Raw genomic sequence first — 23550 nt, 5'->3', positions numbered from 1 at the left:
CTATTCATCAAATTGTATTATTATTAAAAATGTAGAAGCCATAGCATATAGTTTGTATCATCCTGCTAATGGCTTCCTCCTTGCACAGGACAGCATTGTCAGTGGTACAATCCCATTAGAATTTAGTTCCTGGATAGAACTGAGGAGGTAAAACTTGAGTTCAGGCCTACTAGAAATAAATTGAATATTGCAATTATTAGTCTTAGAGCATAGGTACGTATAGAAGTGTACAACGACATCGCCATATAATTATTCGATCCCTCCATTAATATAATTTTTTACCTTTCTAAGAGACAATAGGAAATATTCTGTAGAATTTCTCAACCTCATGATCTACTAACTAGGGAGGTATTCATACAACAATGATACGTACCAAGTCAAAGCTTCCGAGAATTTTTAACATAGCTACAAATTAATTCATCATTTATATTTTCTTAGTTAGGTATACATTTTAGAAAAGGTGATCTAATGATTCATTCCCCTAATTAGCTCTACAATTTAATAATTTAATGTTGGAGCCATTAAGAAGCCTTGAGAACAATTCAAAGCTTGCATTAGATTTTGTCTAGAGATTCAACAGTTAAGTACACAGTTTGTTTGAATCAAAGTATTTCAGTAATTTTGGAGGATTGGAATCCATAGAATATTTCAGATGGGAATAGTTGGGTTTATTGCTCAGATTTACCCAGAATCAGAAAATTTCTTAGTCATTCATGATCAGATCCAACATACACGGAACTTGATCACTCATAACACCTGAACTGTCCACTGATCATGCTGGATCTAGACTGTGTAAGGGACTCCAGTTCGGTAACCACCCTTAAAGTCAGACTCCAACTTGATTGGTTTATCGAAATATTCAAATAGATCAATTCATTGAATTGTCACCAAATAAAATCTTGTGATTCTTAAAAATCCAACTGGTCTTTTCTCTTATCCTACAAAATATTTCTTCTTGGATTGTTCTTTATGCTATCATACATATACGTCAAATTGGACCAGTTTTCTTTTGTTGCGTCGGACAGAGAGATAAAAAGTACATGATTTTTCTCCATGTTTGCTTGATGTTAAGTACACTATTATCATATTTAGGCTCCTGGAACTTTTTATTTCTGGTAGTCATTGCTATTGCAGTTTCGCATGAAACTGAAATTCCTATCAAAATATTTGCCTAGGTCCATAGAGTGTATGAGTTTTATCCATAGGGATTTCTATTTTCGTGCCTCTGGTTCGTTAGTTGTACTCAGTTTTCCCCAGTCCCTTAGTTTTTCCTCAGTTTTCTCCTCCTCTAGTTTGAAACACGCACAAGTGCTGGAACGGCCGGTAGCCGTCAGGTCAGAGGCCTTGACCGTTAGTCTGACCGGGTGGGGCCACACAGGGGCAGCTCCTCCCTGACCGTCTCGTGCTGACGGGTAGGGTCGGAGAGACACGTCGGACCAGCCATCCATCTATCGCCGACGTGTGGGCCGTTTTATTTCATGATTTTATACGCGGTGCTGCCAATGACAAATGGGGCCGCTCTATAGGGCTGCCGCAGCCAATGACCGGTGGGGTCGTATATTTTTCGGGAAAAGACATATATTGCCGCTCCGTGGGGCTGCCGCAGCCAATGACCAGGTGGGGTCGTCTATTTATTTAGAGAAACTCATATATTGCCGCTCCGTGGGGCCTCCGCAGCCAATGAACAAGTGGGGTCGTCTATTTTTCGAGAAAAGACATATATTGCCGCTGCGTGGGCTGCCGCAGCCAATGACCGGTGGGGTCGTCTATTTATTTAGAGAAAATCATATATTGCCGCTCTGTGGGGCCTCCGCAGCCAATGACCAGTGGGGTCGTCTATTTTTCAGGAAAAGACACATATTGCCGCTTTGTGGGGCTGCCGCAGCCAATGCCAAGTGGGGTCGTCTATTTATTTAGAGAGAAAAAATCATATATTATTGCTCTGTGGGGCCTGCGCAGCCAATGACCAGTGGGGTCGTCTATTTTTCAGGAAAACTCATATATTGCCGCTCTGATATATGTCTTTAGAGAATATCATAGAGAGAAGCAACAAGTTCGCTAATTAATTATTCTTAAGCTAGACCGGAGAACCGCTGGCAGCTCGTTCCCCACCGTCGGACGGAGCAGCCATCGCCGGCGCCTCGTCGCACCGCCGGCTCTGTCCCCCGGCGGCGTCGGACGAACTGCGGCGCTGCACGTCAACCACGGCTCCAGCACTTGTTTCGTCCGCACGCATTGTACCCACCGCAGGAAAGTCCGCCGCAAGCAGATCCGCCGCCCACGACGACCGGGATTTGTTCCGCGCACCAATTGGTATAGCTTGGTAAGACCTCCGCTTCTGCCTCCCCCGCCCCCTAATCGATTCGGTTCCCGTAATTTATTGGAGTTTGCAGGTACGAAATAGTCCTCAATGTCTGGTCGTAGCGGGTACACCGGCGAGGGTGGGGATTCGATCATGTCGTGGCCACGCTCTACTTCTCCTACCTCGTCGGAAGTGCAGGTATCTAGCTTCAGCTCTCTTACTACTCGTTGAATTTGAAGTTCCGCCATGGCCCGTTGGAGTGATTTCAGTTGTTCTTTTTTCCATTATTGTTACGGTTAGCCGAGCAAGCCGATGATCCATGGTACATTGCATACCAAGATGAATCAACCCGGTGGTGTAGCCGGAGAATGGATTTGGAGGAGAAGGTGGCCAATTTAGGTGATGAATTGGCCCGTAAAAACTCGATGATATTCGAGCTGAAGCGTATTGTGGAGGAAGAAAAGAAGAATTCGGAGCTTATTCGCAAGGAGAAGTTGAGAGTTGAGACAGATCTTGCCGTATTTGATCAAGTGGTAGAAAATCTAGAACATGAACTTAAAGTGATGGGAGAGGAGAAAAGTAGATTCATCTCGTGCAGTTTTATTAGGTGTCATCCCTGTCCGAGCGGTTATGTGGTTCTGGTAGACGATTTAGTATAGAATTGTTATTCGGTAGATGGCTCTAACCATCGTATTTTGTTGTGGCTCTAAGCACTGTATTTTGGTGTACAATTTCCTACTTGTGCTAAGTAATGCGCACGATAATTTTAACATGCATGAACATTTTATAAAAGTGAAGGGATCCCAAAAGTGAAAGCATGTACCAGCCTCCGGATCAAATACATATCAATATCTTCCCAATCAAGTTGGGATAGAATTCAAATCATACATACGGATGTACATGGACACATCAAGAACGTGGAGAAGCTTTTTTGAGACGGAGGTAGTAGTTCGAACAATTTTATCCCAATTGGAAATTGAAAAATACAAATTTATCATAATTTATCCCAATTTGCGGCGTCGAACACGGCCGCGCAGCGATGGAAGAAAGGCCGGGACGACGGGCGGCCGAGGGGTGGTCATCCGCGCCATCCGCCGTTGAAGCGATGTTATCGGCGATGGCTTCAATGTTCGTGGCATCGATGACCGGTGTCGGAACCGCCGCTGTCTTGGTGTACTTCATCGGCGACGGATCTGCGGAGGGCTGGATCGGCGGCTTTGCGGCGCGGTTGTAGACGATGGCTTCAATCGTCTTGGCATCGATTCGCACTCTCGGCACCGGAAGTGAGACATCAACGAGGCTCCGACATTGAAGGCTCGGTCTGCGCCGTCGAAGCGATGTTGTAGGCGATGGCTTCAATGTTCGTGGCATCGATGACCACTGTCGGCACGGCCGCCGTCTTGGTGTTCTTCATCATTCAACAGATCTGAGAATAGAATCGAAAGTGAGACAGAGAGAGACATTTTAACTATTTCTGACGGTTAGATCCTCACCGGCACTCTTAGATCCACGACGCACGCACGGTTAGATCCGCGCCGCCACACGCCACCGCACGCACGGTTAGATCCGCGCCGCCGCACGCCGTCGCACGCACGGTTAGATCCGCGCCGCCGCACGCCGCCGCACGCACGGTTAGATCCGCGCCGCCGCACGCCACCGCAAGCACGGTTAGATCTGCGCCGCCGCACGCCGCCGCACGCACGATTAGATCCGCGCCGCCGCGACCGCCGGAGTAAGAGAGGAAATACGAGAGAGGAAGATGCGACTGGAATATGCGACTGCCAGGGTTGGTAGGTATGTGCTCTGCTCTTGTCTCCGTATGCGTCCATCGTGGTAGAGAGAGAGATACGGGCCGTCCGATCATAAATGATCGAACGGTGCAAGCGTTCGTTGAGCTTTCAACCAACCAAGATCCGTGTGACATACATCTCGACCAATCAGAGATCAGCCAGTGAGTACAAGTTAGGAAAACCGAGTAGAACTAAGAGGGGGAAAAGTGAGGAAATGTTTATCGGAAGGGCAAAACTGAGTAGGACTGAGTAAAACAAGTGGGCCCGGAGGGGAAAACCGAGTAACACTAAGTAAAACAGGGGCACCCAAATAATAAACGGACTAAGGGAAATTGAAGCTTTTGGCATAAAAATCGTAAAATTGTGTTATTTGAACAATATATTACATTTTGGCCGACTTGATATTGTTTGCAACTCAAAGATACACAAGTGTGATGAATTTGGACTCATTTGGACAAAGTTTGTAAGCATAGTGGGTATTTGGGAGGTGTATTGAGCGAAAAGCCCTGCATCTTCATATCTAGTAGCTCATGGACTAAGAAGTGGTTTTGAAGCTTTTGGCATAAAGACTTCATATCTCTATATTTCCTTTTCCATTATTATTTCTCTAGGTTGTAGGTAACATAACAAGGCTCCATGGGAAGGTTCCACCATGTTTTGAATTATTTTGAATTGAACCCTAAAACCCTAAAACCATAAAATGATAAATGTGGCTTAAATGTGGCATACAAATTGTTCATACAAATTCAAATTGTTCAACACAAAGGTATCCCCAATACAAAGGGAACCACAATACAAATTGTTCATACAAATTCAAATTGTTCAACACAAAGGCATCCCCAATACAAAGGGAACCCCAATACAAATTGTTCAACACAAAGGGATCCCCAATACAAAGGGAACCACAATACAAATTGTTCATACAAATTCAAATTAGTTGTTCGAATAAAATCTTTCTCTTGCTCCTGGTGTGACTCGTCGGGGCCACCACCTTACTCGGTAACCCTACCGGGGATATTACCGGTGTCTACCTTCCTTTTGCCCTCTTTCTTGTTCTTCTTCTTCTGCAAAGCTTGTGCTTTTTCTTCTGCCATGTACTCTTCGAAGTTAGCTTCTATCATGGCCTTACTACTTTCGAGGCATTCTTGACTATACTGTTCCCTCTCCTCTAGACTCAACGGTTGAAGCCATTCTACATCCATCTGTTCCCTCTGCTCTCGATCCATCGGTTCAAGCAGCTCTACATCCATCTGTTCCCTCCGCTCTCGATCCATCGGTTCAATCTCCTCATGTTCAATTGCTCGCTTCAATCTCCTCCGCATTTGCTGCTTCAATCTCCTCATGTTGAACTCGTTGCTTCAATCTCCTCCGCATTTGCTTGCTTCAATCACCTCATGTTGAACTCGTCGCTTCAATCTCAAGTTGAATTGCTGCTTCATTCTCCTCTGCATTTTCTGCTCCCGCCTGATCTTCCATTCCAAAAGCTGGGTCAACTCCATTTTTACAAAGCCTAGCAATGTGTCCATTGTTACTTTTTACATAGTCTACCTTGCAAATTTCATTGAATTGGCTTTTTGACCACACCCTACCATGATGTTCATCCAAGTACTCCTTCACCCCAGGTTTTTGTTTATACAACACATCCAAATGAAATAGATGCTTCCTAGAGCTGCATGTGTATGAAGCTGGCCATAGGTTGTCGGTAAAAACTTTACCCTTGAATTTCTTTGTAAAATTCTGTACCAAGTGTCGCATACATTCCCTATGCTCCACTCCGGGGAATACTGCTTCTACCGCAGTCTCCAAACCTTTGCAAGCGTACCGTGTGGATAACAAGTCCTGGTGGATGACCTATAAGGTCGCGCAAATTCTGCAGAAACCAAGTCCAACTTTCCCGTGACTCAACCTCCAAAACCCCATAAGCAACAGGGAACATCCAATTATGTCCATCAACTCGCAATTAGCAGCAACTAGCTGTCCTTTAAACCTGCCATGAAGAGCTGATGCATCCACGGCCAAATAAGGCCTGCAACCGTCCAAAAAGCCTTTCCAGCAAGCTTTGAAACAAACAAAAGCCCTGTAACACCCCAAATTTTAATAAAAAGAAAGTTAGAGAAATCCAGAAAGCAAAATTTCAAACCAACAAAAACCTTTCTATTTGCATATAGTACCATGCATAGGACTTGTGCATTTGAGTGATATGCCATGATGATTGTTATTGCTTGTATTTGATATGCTCTAAAACCCTAGTGTGATCATATGAAGATCACCAACCAAATAAATCAAAGAGGAAGAAATTCCATAAAATGCAAAACCCTAAAAACCCTCACATATGCCCTATGGCATTTTTATAAATTTTGACCCTAGACCTATTTGGTCTTCACCATTAGTTGAATAATGTTATTAAACACTTATTACAACTTTTGGAATCAAAGTTTCACAATTCAAATGAATTTCAAACACAAATCCCACTCACATATGATAATGGTCAAAATTGACAATTATAGTCTGATCACCACTTTGAGCCCTTGCCATTCATTTTTCCCAAACCAACTCTTGCTAACTCTTTGCACCATTTCAAAGTCAACATCAAGGTGAACAACTTTGGTGAAGATCATCATGCCAAATTCATCTTTGATCGTGAGCAATGCTCATCCAAAGTCACAACTTTTTAACATATGCAACATTCTCCACTTAGCCATTTTTGCCAATTCTTGAATTCCAAATTTTCCACCACCACCTCAAATCCTCTCGGTCAAATACAACTTATCTAAACACTTACATTTCAAATAGATTCACCTTTTGAATATTTTCAAATTTGGATATTTTTGCAATTTACAAAATCGGGCACTATTTGCAACTATTGCAAATAGTGATCTACACTACCTAATCTCTTCCAAACCTAATCTACATTGTCCCCTGGTCCCCTTAAACCAAATTAATGCCCAATAGCATGCTAGGGAGAGAGAGAGCAAGCTAGGGCATGGCCATGCCGGCCATGCCACACACGTCGAGCTCCCCCCTCCCTTTCTTCTTCCCTGGCCGTGGCCACCTTGCCAAACCGCACCGACGACACCACCCTAGCCCTGCCTAGCACCGCCATTGTCGAGGAGAGCGACGACACACGCCGGACGACGCGCGCCCAGAGCGCGCTCACCATGCCGATGACGTCGCGCATGGACATGCGCGCAGACGTCACTGGCCACGCGCCGCGCCGCCACCCTGCGTTCGCCCTGGACCCGCTCGCGACGCCTTGAGCATCACCACGACACCTGGACGCCGCCAGACACCCGCCAGACCACGACCCGCGCCCACCGCCGCCGGAGAAGGAAACCTCCGCCCGCGCGCGGCGCGGCGGACGCGGAAGCGAGGCGACCAAACCAGCCACCCCCTACCCTACACTCGCCGCCATCCGGAGGACCACGCGTGACGCCGGAGAACACCACCGCGCCCTCGCCTAGCTCGCTAGACCGCCGGAGACGCCGCGCCCTTGTCGAGTTCGCCGCGAGCCTCGCGGCACTCGCTCGCCTATAAATGGAGGCCTCGCCTCGATCGATTTCTTCACACCAGCCCGCCTCACCTCTTCTCACTCGACCGCCGTAACCACTCCACCGTCGACATTAGCCATCGACGCCGCCCAATTTCTGACCTCGCCGCCGCCGCACGCCGCGGAAGCTCGCCGTCGATTGGAGCCGTTCCAGGAGCCGCCGCTGGTACAAGGAGCTTCGCCGTCGACTACACCTTCCCCGAGCATACTGCCATACCTTGCTGGAGCCGCCGTAAGCCCGCCGACCCCCTACTACCGCCGCCGCATCGTCGGGTTCTCGTCGGAGATGACGATGAACCACGGCCGTAGATCCGCGATCTAATCCAACGCCCCAGCTTCGCCCATACCGTTTCGGGTTTAAACGCCCACTGACGGGTGGCCCCCGCTGTCAGGCAGCCCGCGCGGCACTGGACCGTGGCTGGGCTGGCCTTGGGCCGTTTAAATTGAATCTGGCCCGTTTAGTTTTCCCGCCGGCCTTTTAATTCAAATCCCGTTTAAATAATATCAAATGAATTTCAATACCGCCCTACTTTGAAATTCAATAGATTCAAATTGGCTAAACCAAATTTAGTGAACTTTATATGGTTGGAAAGCTACTGAAATAATCTAGCCAATGCCACTGGCCTCATGGCCAGATTCTTTGTAGAATAAATGTGATAAAAATAACAAGACAGGGACTTTTCCCTATTCAAATAATTCTTAAAAATCAACCAAAATAGATATTAAGTTAATTCCAACTCTAATAGCTCACATTTGACTTACACTAATTGTTTATGCAATAAAATGGTGTGGTCACTTTGCATGATCATGCCCTAGTTTAATTAATGGATCATTTGACTAGTTTAACTAGTTGATTTTGTCCAAAACTATTAAAGTAAAATATGTGGAGTCTTACACTTCATTTAAACTTGTCTCACATAAATTCATGGGATATTTGGACCCCTGGTCCCAAACTCTCTTATATGAATTACTTGAGATTTAAATCAAATGTAGTGTTATTTAAATAGTATGAGGTGATCTACCTCATTTAAATCATTTTCACAAATGATGATGATGAACATTTGACTTAGGTCAATATGAGTTCATACATGATTGTTTGAGAAATTAAATCTTAAGAAGATTTCAATGAGAGGAAATTATTTCTCAAGAACCCTATGGAAACTATCATTTACATATGAGATACAAAGAAGTGAATCCTATTTAAACCCCACAACCCATGCACCCTAGTTAATTTATTTGTGTGCATAGGATAGTTTGTGTGTTATATGTGATGTATGGAATAGCCATTGAATTAGTGAGTAATTATACTCGTATTCAAATTTAGATGGTAGCACCGGAGAGTACGCCGAAGAAGAAGGTTGCTACCAAGATGAGGAGGAGGAACAGTTTGAGAACTACCAAGGCAAGCTAATATTCTTGCAAAGTGCAAAGCCCCCTTGGGGCAAGGCACCATGTTTCTTATCTTTTCTTATATGAGCCTATCCCAAGTTTTTACTTTACAAGTTTTTACTTGTTTTTTAAATGAGTTACTTTTATAGTTAACTTTGGTCAAAGTACAAGTTGGTTACTAGAGTAGTGAGTTAGTCTCTTCCAAGCAAAGCAAGATAGCACCCCTCATGAATTAGAGCTAGTGCTAATAAACTAAACTTGACTACTCTAGATGGGAACAATGTGAATTTGAAATGATTTTGAAACCTTGGAATGAAGATGCATTCCATTGAATGATTTTTGAAGGTGAATGTGAACAAGAGAAGATGGTGATTTTTGATAAACAATGATGTTGGTTTGAATGCGATACCTTTCCAATTATTAAGTACCCCCACAATACCTGATTATGGGTAGGGCTTAACTGGAAGTTTATGCGTCTTAGTATGGGTTCCCTCTAAACAAGCGTCATCGGGGTTATGCCGAAAGCTGCCTCTACCACAAAAGAAATGATATAATATGCGAAATGAGGTGAACGTCCGGCCCAAGCCCTGTGCAGTTCCCAGGTTGACAGTTGGTCTTCACTGGGAGGCCAAGCTCATGGGGAGAGGTGCTCATACTAGGATTTGTAAGTGAAAGGTTATGGTTGATGATCCGCGTACTGGTGTTACGATGATTCGGGGTAATCCCGACGGATGAAATCAAATATTGTGGCACAAGTGTGCAACCTCTGCAGAGTGTAAACCTATTCGAATAGCCGCGTCCACTGGTTACGGACGGTTGGAAAGGCCATACAGCTTTCCGAGGTCATATCTTTGAAAATGATGTTGAAAAGGATGATGGTGAAAGGACTTGTGGTGAATTGAATTGAAATCACCACTTGAATGGTGGGAATGACACTAATGTTCCCACTTGAGTTAGTTAGCACTTGAATAAGCTTTTTCTCAAACTTTGTGAACTAAAACTAGCTTTATGCAAATAAACTAGAGCTTAGCAAACCATACTAGAATGTCTAGCACTTACATTAGTATTAGTTTGCGAGTACTCAACGTACTCACGGCTTTGTCCCTGGCTATTCAAATGGCCGTAGTATGAAGATGACCAAGGAGATGACCAGCAGGACGCCTACGACAACTAAGCGCCTTCCGACGTCAAGCGTTGGCCTCGTGGACTAGAGAGTCCTTGTATCTTACGCTTCCGCTATGTTGAACTATGAACTTGTGTTTGTTCGTTGATCAATAGATCAACTATTCGTGTAATATGGATCATGTGATTCCAAACTTGTAAGACTTATGGTTTGTAATGGATGATGACTGTGATACTTAACTATTATGCCTCGCAACAACAATATTCCTGGGATTGCGATGTATGACATAATAGGCATTCGGACTTAAAAATCCGGGTGTTGACAAGTTGGTATCAGAGCCATTGTTTGACCTTAGAAGACCTTAGTTAGAATGGGCGTTCTGAAAACCTTAACTTTGAAATCAAATGAAAGAAACTATTTGTGAAAATTTACTACACTCTTGTCCTTGAGACTTTGCCAAAATTTGATGAATCATGTTCTATCTTATTTAAATCAACTTAAAATTTTGCCACACTTTGCACTCTCTAACTTACTCATCCAATTCTCTTTCAGATGGAGCCGAATGAACCCATCAACACCAAGTTTTACTAGCTTGGGAATGGAGGAAGCTTGATCTTCGAGCACGACCTCAACGCCGTCTCTGACTTCCTTGGGCGCCCACACCCCGAGTTTCACGGGGTTCAGCTGGACGACACGCCCGGAGGAGAGTTGCAGTGGGTGATCACTGCCGACTTGAGGGGCAAGATGGAGCCTCCCACCTCGGAGAGGATCCTCTTCTCCTTCCGCGAGAGCAACCGGCTCGACGGACTCGCACGTGGCCTTCGGGAGGCACTTGCGCGTCTCTGTGGACAGAACGTGGTGCGCATCCTCGCCTCTCGCTACGCCCACCTTGTGAGGCGTGATGCTGCGGGAGTGCCCATGGAGCTGCAGCCGCACCCGGAGTTGAGGCACCATGCTGAGCACCCGGACTTCATGCTCTACCAGACTCAGAGGGACCTCGACGCCACTCGCGCTTACGCGAACCAGACCCATGCTCACATCACCGAGCAGGGTGAGGCGATCAAGCTACTCAACAACGACCGCAAGAGCCTTCGCCAGCAACGTGCCAAGAAGGACGCTACGATTCGTCGCCTTCGCGCCCGGATCGCGTCACTTGAGGCCACTGTCAAGGCCCAGGAGGATCAGATTCGTCGACTCGGAGGATGACGATGGAGGCATCGACATTCAGGGAGGAGACGCCTTCCTGAGCGACGACAACGACTTTGAGGAGGACGAGAACACCGAGGAGGAGGACTACGAGTTCCTGGAGGCAGGACCCGACGACTACGTCCCGATCGATGTCGATGATGAGGAGTAGTTGCACTAGCTCACTTATAGTAGGTGTGAGTTGTATCCCGTCCTTTGTATCGTAGCATGAGAATGGTTCTTAAAACCATTGGAGTATGTGTGTAGTTTGTACTATGTGTTGCATGAATGAATGAATGTTATGTTTGTCATGAAAAGATTACAAGTTTTCAAATTGTTTTCAAACTTAACCAAAATGAACCATAGAATGTTCCCTCTTATCTCATAATCTTCTACATCTTCAGATGGCCCCTCCAAATCGCACCAACGACGCGATGCTGCAACTTCTGCAAACCATGCTTGCAGACCGGGAAACCGAAAGAGCCGAACGCCAAGCCAACCTTACCGCCTTGCAGAACATCGCCAACCAAGGCCATGGAAATCATGACCATCCTGGATCCAAGCTCAAGAACTTCCAAAACACCAACCCTCCGGTGTTTAGCAAGACCGAGGAGCCCCTCGACGCCGACGATTGGCTCCGCACTATGGAGAACAATCTGGAGGTAGCCGGAGTGGAGGCCAACGAGAAAGTCTTGTTCGCCACTCACTATCTCGCCTGGACCAGCCCGCGCTTGGTGGACAAGCACCCGTGCCATGAACGGAGGTCAATTCATGACTTGGGAGGATTTCAAACTCAAGTTCAGCAAGTACCATGTACCCCGGGTCTTATCAAGAAGATGAGGGATGAATTCCGTGAGCTGAAACAAGGTCGCATGACGGTGGTTGAATACCGCGACAAGTTTCTCACACTGTCGGGGTATGCCCCTGATGAGACCGACACCGTTGAGAAGAGGAAGGAGAGATTCCTGAACGGACTGCATGATGAGATGCAGACTGTCCTCGTCAACATCCCCTTCGCCGACCTCGAAGCCCTTGTTGACTCCGCCATCCAGATGGAGGGCAAGTTAAACCAAGCCAATGAGAACCGCAAGCGCCGCATGGCGAATCAGAGTAGATCAAGCCACCCCCAAAAGTTTCGCCCTAGCTCAAGCGGAGGTTTCACTCCGAGAAACAACAAACCACAGATGCAGAACTCTCGCCCCGGTTATCAGAACCGGAGTGGAGGAAACTCCAAGCCAGGAGGCTACAACAACAACTACAACAACAACAACTACAACCGCGCTCCACCCCGAGCCCTTAACAACAACAACACCAACACCAACACCGCTCCCAGAACCGGAAGCAATGCCGTTCCCGTTGCGAACAAGCAGGACAAGACCACTATCACTTGTTATGAGTGTGGTGTAGTGGGGCACTACTCCAACGAGTGTCCCAAGCGTCTTGCCAAGCTCGCTGGCAACCCCGCTGCACCTGCTCAGCAGCAACGCCGTGTCTCCACCGGCAAGAAGTTCGCCCCCAACAACCCCAACAACCGCAACGGCCGCCTCTACCATATGAACGCCGAAGAAGCCCAGGAAGCACCTGATGTTGTACTGGGTATGTTTTCTGTCAACCACATCCCTGCCAGAGTGTTGTTTGATTCCAGAGCATCTCATTCCTTTGTCACCGAAGACTTTGCATCAACAAGTAAAATTCAACCCCTCAGTTTGAAGCATGTTATGATAGTCGAAATCCCCGGATCAACCACCAAAGCTAGAAAATTTTGCAAAAATGTGCCAATCAAAATCCATGATGTAGATTTCTATGCCAATCTCATCATACTTGGAACCAAAGGTTTGGAAGTTGTCCTAGGAATGGACTGGATGTCCAAGCACAACGGATTGATAGACTGCGCCAAGAAAGCCATAACCATGACTAGCAGCACCGGTATCGTAGTTGAGCACGTCTCTGAAAAACTACCCGAAAATTTACCTCGCAACCAAAGTGTATCCAAGCCAACTCGGATCAAATCGTGGTCGTTTGTCGCTACCCCGATGTGTTTCCGGATGATCTACCCGGTATGCTCCCGGATCGGGATATCGAGTTTATCATCGAGTTAATCCCTGAACCGGACCCATAGCCCGGAGAGCCTACAGCATGAACGCAACGGAGCTTGTGGAACTGAAGAAGCAAATAGATGACATGTTAGCCAAAGGTTTGATTAGACCAAGTGCATCCCCCTGGAGATCCCCTGTCTTGTTTGTCGACAAGAAAGATGGTGCAAATCGTTTATGCACGGACTATCGTAAGCTTAACGATGTCACCATCAAAAACAAATACCCCTTACCCAAGATCGAAGACTTGTTTGACCAACTCACCGGATCTAGAGTTTTCTCCAAGATAGATCTTAGAACTGGATACCACCAACTGAAGATCCGAGCCACCGACATTCCAAAAACTGCCTTTACCACCAGATATGGGTTGTATGAGTACAACGTCATGTCGTTTGGACTGACCAACGCCCCCGCTTATTTCATGAATCTCATGAATAAGATCTTCATGAACTTTTTGGACAAGTTTGTCGTTGTATTCATCGACGACATCCTCGTCTACTCCAAGTCCGAAGAGGAACATGAACAGCATTTGGAGATTGTCCTGGAAACCCTTAGACAACACAAGTTATATGCCAAGTTTAGCAAGTGTGAGTTTTGGCTGGAAGAAGTGGGATTCCTGGGACATATCTTGTCTGCAGGAGGAATTGCCGTAGATCCCGCCAAAATCAAAACTGTTATGGAATGGCAAGCCCCAACCACACAAACCGAGGTCCGCGCTTTTCTTGGATTAGCCGGATACTACCGCAGATTTGTAGAAGGTTTTCGAGCATCGCTCGACCAATGACCCAACTGCTAAAAAAGGACAGAAAGTTTGAGTGGACCGACAAATGCGAAGAGAGCTTTCAACAGCTCAAGAGTAGATTGACAACAGCCCCAATCCTGATCATGCCAGATATCGCAAAACCCTTTGACGTATATTGCGACGCCTCCAAGACTGGTCTTGGATGTGTGCTTATGCAAGAAGGCAAAGTTGTATCCTACCTTTCAAGACAGCTAAAACAACATGAACAGAATTACCCAACCCACGACCTCGAGCTTGCCGCCGTGGTCTTAGCCTTGAAAGTTTGGCGTCATTACCTCATGGGTAATCGATGCGAGATCTACTCCGACCACAAAAGCCTCAAATACATATTCACCCAGAAGGAGCTGAACATGAGACAACGCCGATGGATCGAATTGATCAAGGATTACGACATGGAGATCCACTACCACCCCGGCAAGGCCAATGTGGTAGCGGATGCTTTGAGTAGACTGCCGTGCCAGTTGAACTCCATGCTCGCAACCGAATAGCCCAGCTTGCACCAAGAGTTTGAACAGTTCAGACTTGAACTTGTTAGTGAAGGATTCCTAGCCAGCATAGAACTGCAACCCACCTTGGTTGGTCAAATCAAGGAAGCCCAGAAGGACAACGCTAGCATTGACGGGATCAAGAAACAGATAGCCGCAGGAAAAGCCCCCGGATTCACCGTAGACGAAGTCGGAGTGCTTTGGTACAAAGAACGTCTCTGCGTACCATCGGACTCTGACTTGAAACAAGTCATCCTGCAAGAAGCCCATGACACTCTTTATTCAATCCACCCCGGAGGTACCGAGATGTACCAGGATCTGAAAGAACAATTTTGGTGGCACGGAATGAAGAGAGAGATCGGTAGCTATATCGCTAAGTGTGACATCTGTCAGAGAGTCAAGGCAGAACATCAACGACCCGCCGGATTGTTACAACCCCTCCAGATTCCGGAATGGAAATGGGACTCCGTAGGAATGGACTTTATCACCGGACTGCCCAAATCCAGCAAAGGCAATGATTCAATATGGGTAGTTGTCGATAGATTGACCAAAGTCGCCCATTTCATCGCCGTCAAAACCACCTATCAAGGCCCAAAGTTAGCTGAACTTTACATCTCCGTAATAGTCGCCCTGCACGGAACCCCCAAATCAATAGTGTCAGATAGAGGATCACAGTTCACCTCAAGGTTCTGGCAGAAAGTGCATGAAGGACTAGGCACTCGCCTAAATTTCAGCACCGCCTATCACCCTCAGACCGACGGACAGACTGAGAGAGTAAACCAGATATCGGAAGACATGCTTAGAGCATGCGTACCGGAATACGGATCCAAGTGGGAAGACCGCCTACCTTACGCAGAATTCTCTTACAACAATAGCTACCAAGCCAGCCCTACAGATGGCCCCCTTTGAAGCCTTGTACGGAAGGAAGTGCCGTACCCCCCTGAACTGGTCGGAAGTCGGAGAAAGCCAAGTTTTTGGCCCAGATGTTCTTCGTGAAGCCGAAGAGAAAGTCCACAAGATCCGCGAGTACCTCAAGACAACGCAATCGAGACAGAAGAACTACGCCGACAAGAGACGTCGGGAGATGACCTTTGAGATCGGAGACTTCGTCTATCTCAAGGTATCCCCCTTGAAAGGAATGCAAAGGTTTCAACTGAAAGGAAAGCTTGCACCCCGCTATGTCGGACCTTTCAAAGTCCTCAGCCGCCGAGGTGAAGTATCTTATCAACTGGAGTTGCCTGAAGAAATGTCGGCTGTGCACGACGTGTTTCACATCTCACTTCTCCGGAAATGCCTTGAAGTCCCGGAGAAGACCGAAGTGTTCAAGAACATAGATCACCGATCGGTGGATATCAACAAGGATCTGACTTACCGCGAAGTGCCGATTCGCATCCTAGAAGAAGCTTACAGAACCACCCGCACCCGAAGCATCAAGTTTCTGAAAATCCAATGGAGCAATCATACCGAGGATGAAGCCACATGGGAACGCGAAGACTTCATGAAGAAGGAGTACCCAGATCTCTTTAGTACCTAACTTTCTTTTCGATCTCGGGACGAGATCTTTTGTAAGGGGGAAGGGTTTGTAACACCCCAAATTTTAATAAAAAGAAAGTTAGAGAAATCCAGAAAGCAAAATTTCAAACCAACAAAAACTTTTCTATTTGCATATAGTACCATGCATAGGACTTGTGCATTTGAGTGATATGCCATGATGATTGTTATTGCTTGTATTTGATATGCTCTAAAACCCTAGTGTGATCATATGAAGATCACCAACCAAATAAATCAAAGAGGAAGAAATTCCATAAAATGCAAAACCCTAAAAAACCCTCACATATGCCCTATGGCATTTTTATAAATTTTGACCCTAGACCTATTTGGTCTTCACCATTAGTTGAATAATGTTATTAAACACTTATTACAACTTTTGGAATCAAAGTTTCACAATTCAAATGAATTTCAAACACAAATCCCACTCACATATGATAATGGTCAAAACTGAAATTTATAGTCTGATCACCACTTTGAGCCCTTGCCATTCATTTTTCCCAAACCAACTCTTGCTAACTCTTTGCACCATTTCAAAGTCAACATCAAGGTGAACAACTTTGGTGAAGATCATCATGCCAAATTCATCTTTGATCGTGAGCAATGCTCATCCAAAGTCACAACTTTTTAACATATGCAACATTCTCCACTTAGCCATTTTTGCCAATTCTTGAATTCCAAATTTTCCACCACCACCTCAAATCCTCTCTGGTCAAATACAACTTATCTAAACACTTACATTTCAAATAGATTCACCTTTTGAATATTTTCAAATTTGGATATTTTTGCAATTTACAAAATCGGGCACTATTTGCAACTATTGCAAATAGTGATCTACACTACCTAATCTCTTCCAAACCTAATCTACATTGTCCCCTGGTCCCCTTAAACCAAATTAATGCCCAATAGCATGCTAGGGAGAGAGAGAGCAAGCTAGGGCATGGCCATGCCGGCCATGCCACACACGTCGAGCTCCCCCCTCCCTTTCTTCTTCCCTGGCCGTGGCCACCTTGCCAAACCGCACCAGCACACCACCCTAGCCCTGCCTAGCACCGCCATTGTCGAGGAGAGCGACGACACACGCCGGACGACGCGCGCCCAGAGCGCGCTCACCATGCCGATGACGTCGCGCATGGACATGCGCGCAGACGTCACTGGCCACGCGCCGCGCCGCCACCCTGCGTTCGCCCTGGACCCGCTCGCGACGCCTTGAGCATCACCACGACACCTGGACGCCGCCAGACACCCGCCAGACCACGACCCGCGCCCACCGCCGCCGGAGAAGGAAACCCTGCTCCGCCGCGGGCGCGACAGACGCGGAAGCGAGGCGACCAAACCAGCCACCCCCTACCCTACCTGTCGCCATCCAGAGGACCACCGTGACGCCAGGAACACCACCGCGCCCTCGCCTAGCTCGCTAGACCGCCGGAGACGCCGCGCCCTTGTCGAGTTCGCCGCAGAGCCTCGGGCACTCGCTCGCCTATAAAAGGAGGCCTCGCCTCGTCGATTTCTTCACACCAGCCGCCTCACCTCTTCTCACTCGACCGCCAGAACCACTCCACCGTCGACATTAGCCACTGACGCCGCCCAATTTCTACCTCACTGCCGCCAGACGCCGTGGAAGCTCGCCGTCGATTGGAGCCGTTCCAGGAGCCGCCGCTGGTACAAGGAGCTTCGCCGTCGACTACACCTTCCCCGAGCATACTGCCATACCTTGCTGGAGCCGCCGTAAGCCCGCCGACCCCCTACTGCCGCCGCCGCATCGTCGGGTTCTCGTCGGAGACGACGATGAACCACGGCCGTAGATCCGCGATCTAATCCAACGCCCCAGCTTCGCCCATACCGTTTCGGGTTTAAACGCCCACTGACGGGTGGCCCCCCGCTGTCAGGCAGCCCGCGCGGCACTGGACCGTGGCTGGGCTGGCCTTGGGCCGTTTAAATTGAATCTGGCCCGTTTAGTTTTCCCGCCGGCCTTTTAATTCAAATCCCGTTTAAATAATATCAAATGAATTTCAATACTGCCCCTACTTTGAAATTCAATAGATTCAAATTGGCTAAACCAAATTTAGTGAACTTTATATGGTTGGAAAGCTACTGAAATAATCTAGCCAATGCCACTGGCCTCATGGCCAGATTCTTTGTAGAATAAATGTGATAAAAATAACAAGACAGGGACTTTTCCCTATTCAAATAATTCTTAAAAATCAACCAAAATAGATATTAAGTTAATTCCAACTCTAATAGCTCACATTTGACTTACACTAATTGTTTATGCAATAAAATGGTGTGGTCACTTTGCATGATCATGCCCTAGTTTAATTAATGGATCATTTGACTAGTTTAACTAGTTGATTTTGTCCAAAACTATTAAAGTAAAATATGTGGAGTCTTACACTTCATTTAAACTTGTCTCACATAAATTCATGGGATGTTTGGAACCCTAGTCCCAAACTCTCTTATATGAATTACTTGAGATTTAAATCAAATGTAGTGTTATTTAAATAGTATGAGGTGATCTACCTCATTTAAATCATTTTCACAAATGATGATGATGAACATTTGACTTAGGTCAATATGAGTTCATACATGATTGTTTGAGAAATTAAATCTTAAGAAGATTTCAATGAGAGGAAATTATTTCTCAAGAACCCTATGGAAACTATCATTTACATATGAGATACAAAGAAGTGAATCCTATTTAAACCCCACAACCCATGCACCCTAGTTAATTTATTTGTGTGCATAGGATAGTTTGTGTGTTATATGTGATGTATGGAATAGCCATTGAATTAGTGAGTAATTATACTCGTATTCAAATTTAGACGGTAGCACCGGAGAGTACGCCGAAGAAGAAGGTTGCTACCAAGAGGAGGAGGAGGAACAGTTTGAGAACTACCAAGGCAAGCTAATATTCTTGCAAAGTGCAAAGCCCCCTTGGGGCAAGGCACCATGTTTCTTATCTTTTCTTATATGAGCCTATCCCAAGTTTTTACTTTACAAGTTTTTACTTGTTTTCTAAATGAGTTACTTTTATAGTTAAGTTTGGTCAAAGTACAAGTTGGTTACTAGAGTAGTGAGTTAGTCTCTTCCAAGCAAAGCAAGATAGCACCCCTCATGAATTAGAGCTAGTGCTAATAAACTAAACTTGACTACTCTAGATGGGAACAATATGAATTTGAAATGATTTTGAAACCTTGGAATGAAGATGCATTCCATTGAATGATTTTTGAAGGTGAATGTGAACAAGAGAAGATGGTGATTTTTGATAAACAATGATGTTGGTTTGAATGCGATACCTTTCCAATTATTAAGTACCCCCACAATACCTGATTATGGGTAGGGCTTAACCGGAAGTTTATGCGTCTTAGTATGGGTTCCCTCTAAACAAGCGTCATCGGGGTTATGCCGAAAGCTGCCTCTACCACAAAAGAAATGATATGATATGATGCGAAATGAGGTGAACGTCCGGCCCAAGCCCTCGTGCAGCTTCCCGTGTTGACAGCTTGGTCTTCACTCGGGAGGCCAAGCTCATGGGGAGAGGTGCTCATACTAGGATTTGTAAGTGAAAGGTTATGGTTGATGATCCGCGTACTCTGTTACGATGATTCGGGGTAATCCCGACGGATGAAATCAAATGTTGTGGCACAAGTGTGCAACCTCTGCAGAGTGTAAACCTATTCGAATAGCCGCGTCCACGGTTACGGACGATTGGAAAGGCCATACAGTTTCCGAGGTCATATCTTTGAAAATGATGTTGAAAAGGATGATGGTGAAAGGACTTGTGGTGAATTGAATTGAAATCACCACTTGAATGGTGGGAATGACACTAATGTTCCCACTTGAGTTAGTTAGCACTTGAATAAGCTTTTTCTCAAACTTTGTGAACTAAAACTAGCTTTATGCAAATAAACTAGAGCTTAGCAAACCATACTAGAATGTCTAGCACTTACATTAGTATTAGTTTGCGAGTACTCAACGTACTCACGGCTTTGTCCCTGGCTATTCAAATGGCGAGAGTATGAAGATGACCAAGGAGATGACCAGCAGGACGCCTACGACAACTGAGCGCCTTCCGACGTCAAGCGTTGGCCTGTGGACTAGAGAGTCCTTGTATCTTACGCTTCCGCTATGTTGAACTATGAACTTGTGTTTGTTCGTTGATCAATAGATCAACTATTCATGTAATATGGATCATGTGATTCCAAACTTGTAAGACTTATGGTTTGTAATGGATGATGACTGTGATACTTAACTATTATGCCTCGCAACAACAATATTCCTGGGATTGCGATGTATGACATAATAGGCATTCGGACTTAAAAATCCGGGTGTTGACAAGCCCTTCTGAAACATTCCTTGTGCATTACCTTCCCGCTTTTCAATTTGTAGGGAACTGTATGCTTGTCTATCGCTACAACACTGCCTGGACTAGCCATCTCCACTTCAGCTTTGAAAGTGTAAAGCAACCGAAAGCTTTCATTCCATGGACCATTGATCTTGTCAAGAGCCATTTCCTTTGCATAGAACATCCTCATGTAAGGTACTTTCATTTTATACTTCTCAACCACCTTTTTACGAGTGTTGTTGGACCAAGTGAAGGATCTTCTCTCAGCCAATCTAGGATTATATCTCGCCAACCACCTAGTCTTCGCTAGCTTTGTTTTCAGCTCGGCTCTCCCCTAGAGGTGGACACCTATGGATCTCCTTATTCTTCTTTATCTGAAACATAATGATAAGGGATGTCAGTAATAGATAACAAATTTTACACCGTGATCTAAATACACAACTCGGTTGGCGTAGTACCCGAACCAAGCCGCTTCGCGCATTGTGGATGCATGCAGCCTAAACCTACACCTTAGGTATGGGCATTTAATTGTGAACCTACCCGGCTCACTTTTAACAACCTCAAAATTATTCTTAGTGAGAATGTGATATGTAGTAATTGCATTACGGCAGTCCATCATCGTTTGAAACACGGTGCCTTCTACAAGTCGGGGATCCTCCCTGTTCCACTCAATTGTTGGCAAGTCTTCACCTTCGTAATCGGCTAAAACGAGGCTGTCATCATTCTCATTCTTCTCTTCATCATCAATGTCATCAAATCTGGCACCAAAAGCAATATCTTCCATGTATTGATCCTCCATTGGCTGCTTACTGCATCGATCTACCAATTCAGGAAACATCAACTCATCCTCATCATCTTGAGGAGACTGATCCTCAATGTCTGCATCGTCCTCCACATCGACCGTACGAACGATCTGGCTACCACTAGCACTGAGGACAGATGGTGCTCGTCGTGGACCTACAAGGAGCGCCACGGCGCACACCGTTAGAAGAGGCAGCAACAGAGAGAGACATGATGCCCGACCACCCGATGATGCCCCAGACACCGAGAGAGATGATGCCCGGCCCCTGTCCACATGGATACGAATTTTACCGAACCGGCAAGAAGCATTCAAAGCAAAAAGAATTCCCAGATCGTCGTCGGAAATTAGTGGAACAAATCTTCCCTCCTTGTTGTGCAAATATTCGAAATGAACTCACGTCGTCGAGCTCCAGACTGCATCGAGCGCAGATGTTAGCTTTCAAATTCCTCAACGAGATGGTGGTTGCAACCACCGCAGGGAAGAAAAACCCATTCTTATAGTGTTTAGAATCACGCGTAAAGCTAGAATCCAGCCTAACCACCAGCCGAAAAGCCAACGCTGGATCAATCCTATTCGAAAAGCAACGCAGTTAGTTGAGCAACAACGATTGGCGCTCAAAAACTGCCTACTGTTAATTCACATAGGCAGTACGATGCTTACCCGCATGGAATCCATGCGTTAGATCCCTCTCGATTCCCAATCTTCTCCGCGGCCGACGCAAACATTTGGCACACCGGATGGACATACAAACTCCGCGAAAGGGGTAGATCTAGATCCGGTGGAGGCGGAGCCCTCTCCGCCTCCCGGTGGTGGTGGTGGGGGCGGGGCGGCTCGGCGGCGGACGACGCCATAAGGTAGGAGGGCAGGACGGCGTGGCGGCGGAGGGACGGTGTGTGAGCTCCTCCAGTATCGGGCGGAGTGGAAAGCTTTGGGTGAGCTCCTCCAGTCAACAGTCAACACAGATCGAAAGAAACGGTCAATTCAACACCAACGTGGCTCCCTAGTCGTCACCGGTAACGGTGAAGGCCTCTGACCAGACGGCAGCCCTCCCGTCTGAGCGTCTGCGACGGGTTTCAAACTAGAGGGAGGGGAAAACTGAGGAAAAACTAAGGGGCTGGGAAAAACTGAGTACAACTAACGAACCAGGGGCACGAAAATAGAAATCCCTTATCCATATTTTGATCTTCATACTGGAGCAAAAATTCTTTCAGAGTTTTCCCTTACTTTGTCCGTGTCAACAAACAATTCGAAATACCTCGACTTTTTAAGAACATGTCCGAGTCAAATAGCAATGATTCGAAGCATTTCTTTTTTCCATTACACTATTTCGGAAACCTAAGGACTCGATCGTATGGATATGGAAAATACAGGATTTCCGATCCTAGCGGGAAAAGGAGGGAAACGGATACCCAATTTGAAGTGAGTAAACAGAATTCCATACTACACACTTTTAGTTAAAATAGTTCTCTTTTGTACACTTATGCGGGACTACAGTATAGAGGTAACAAAACATGCACACAGTGAGAGTGAGTGATTTCTACTTCATAGACTCTCTCTTTCCTTGTGTAAGCAATAAACTATGCATATTAGATGGAATTCTTTAATTCAGTTGTATGCATTGATGCAGACCTGCACTTTAGTTCTCCCTTAGTAACTTAATTAGGGATAAGGGATACAATGAGATCAATTGTATAACTTAATCTTTTGAAGTGGCATGAAAAAAGTGTATAACCGGTTCTTAATCTAAGTAGTAAGTTTATCGGGGAGGTTTACATCTGTGTCATTTTGGAGTGAATAAATAAATGAGAACCTGCTTTGTATCTTCCTAAGTGCATGAATTCATAAGATAAGAAATTGACTTACTGCTGGTATTTTTGCATCGTTTAATCTGATTTCTTATCTTATGTGATCTGTACAGAAAGAGAGGTCAAGCAAATTTATATTGGTTCCTTTTTTCATATTATGCTCATTTGCAAATTGTTGCAGTTTTCACTTGAATTACTTTGTTTCAAATGTTAAATTTATTGCTATAACTGGTAGAAATTATCTTCTCTTTTCTTGCTTCTCTTCTTTGATCCTTGTGTCCAGGCAGACCAGGAACTGGTGCTACCTTCTACGGGCATACTGCAAGGTACGAAG

Source organism: Lolium rigidum, chromosome 6 (assembly GCF_022539505.1).
Source record: "Lolium rigidum isolate FL_2022 chromosome 6, APGP_CSIRO_Lrig_0.1, whole genome shotgun sequence".
In the NCBI taxonomy this organism is placed as follows: Eukaryota; Viridiplantae; Streptophyta; class Magnoliopsida; order Poales; family Poaceae; genus Lolium; species Lolium rigidum.
Note: the sequence above shows the minus strand (reverse complement) of the source record.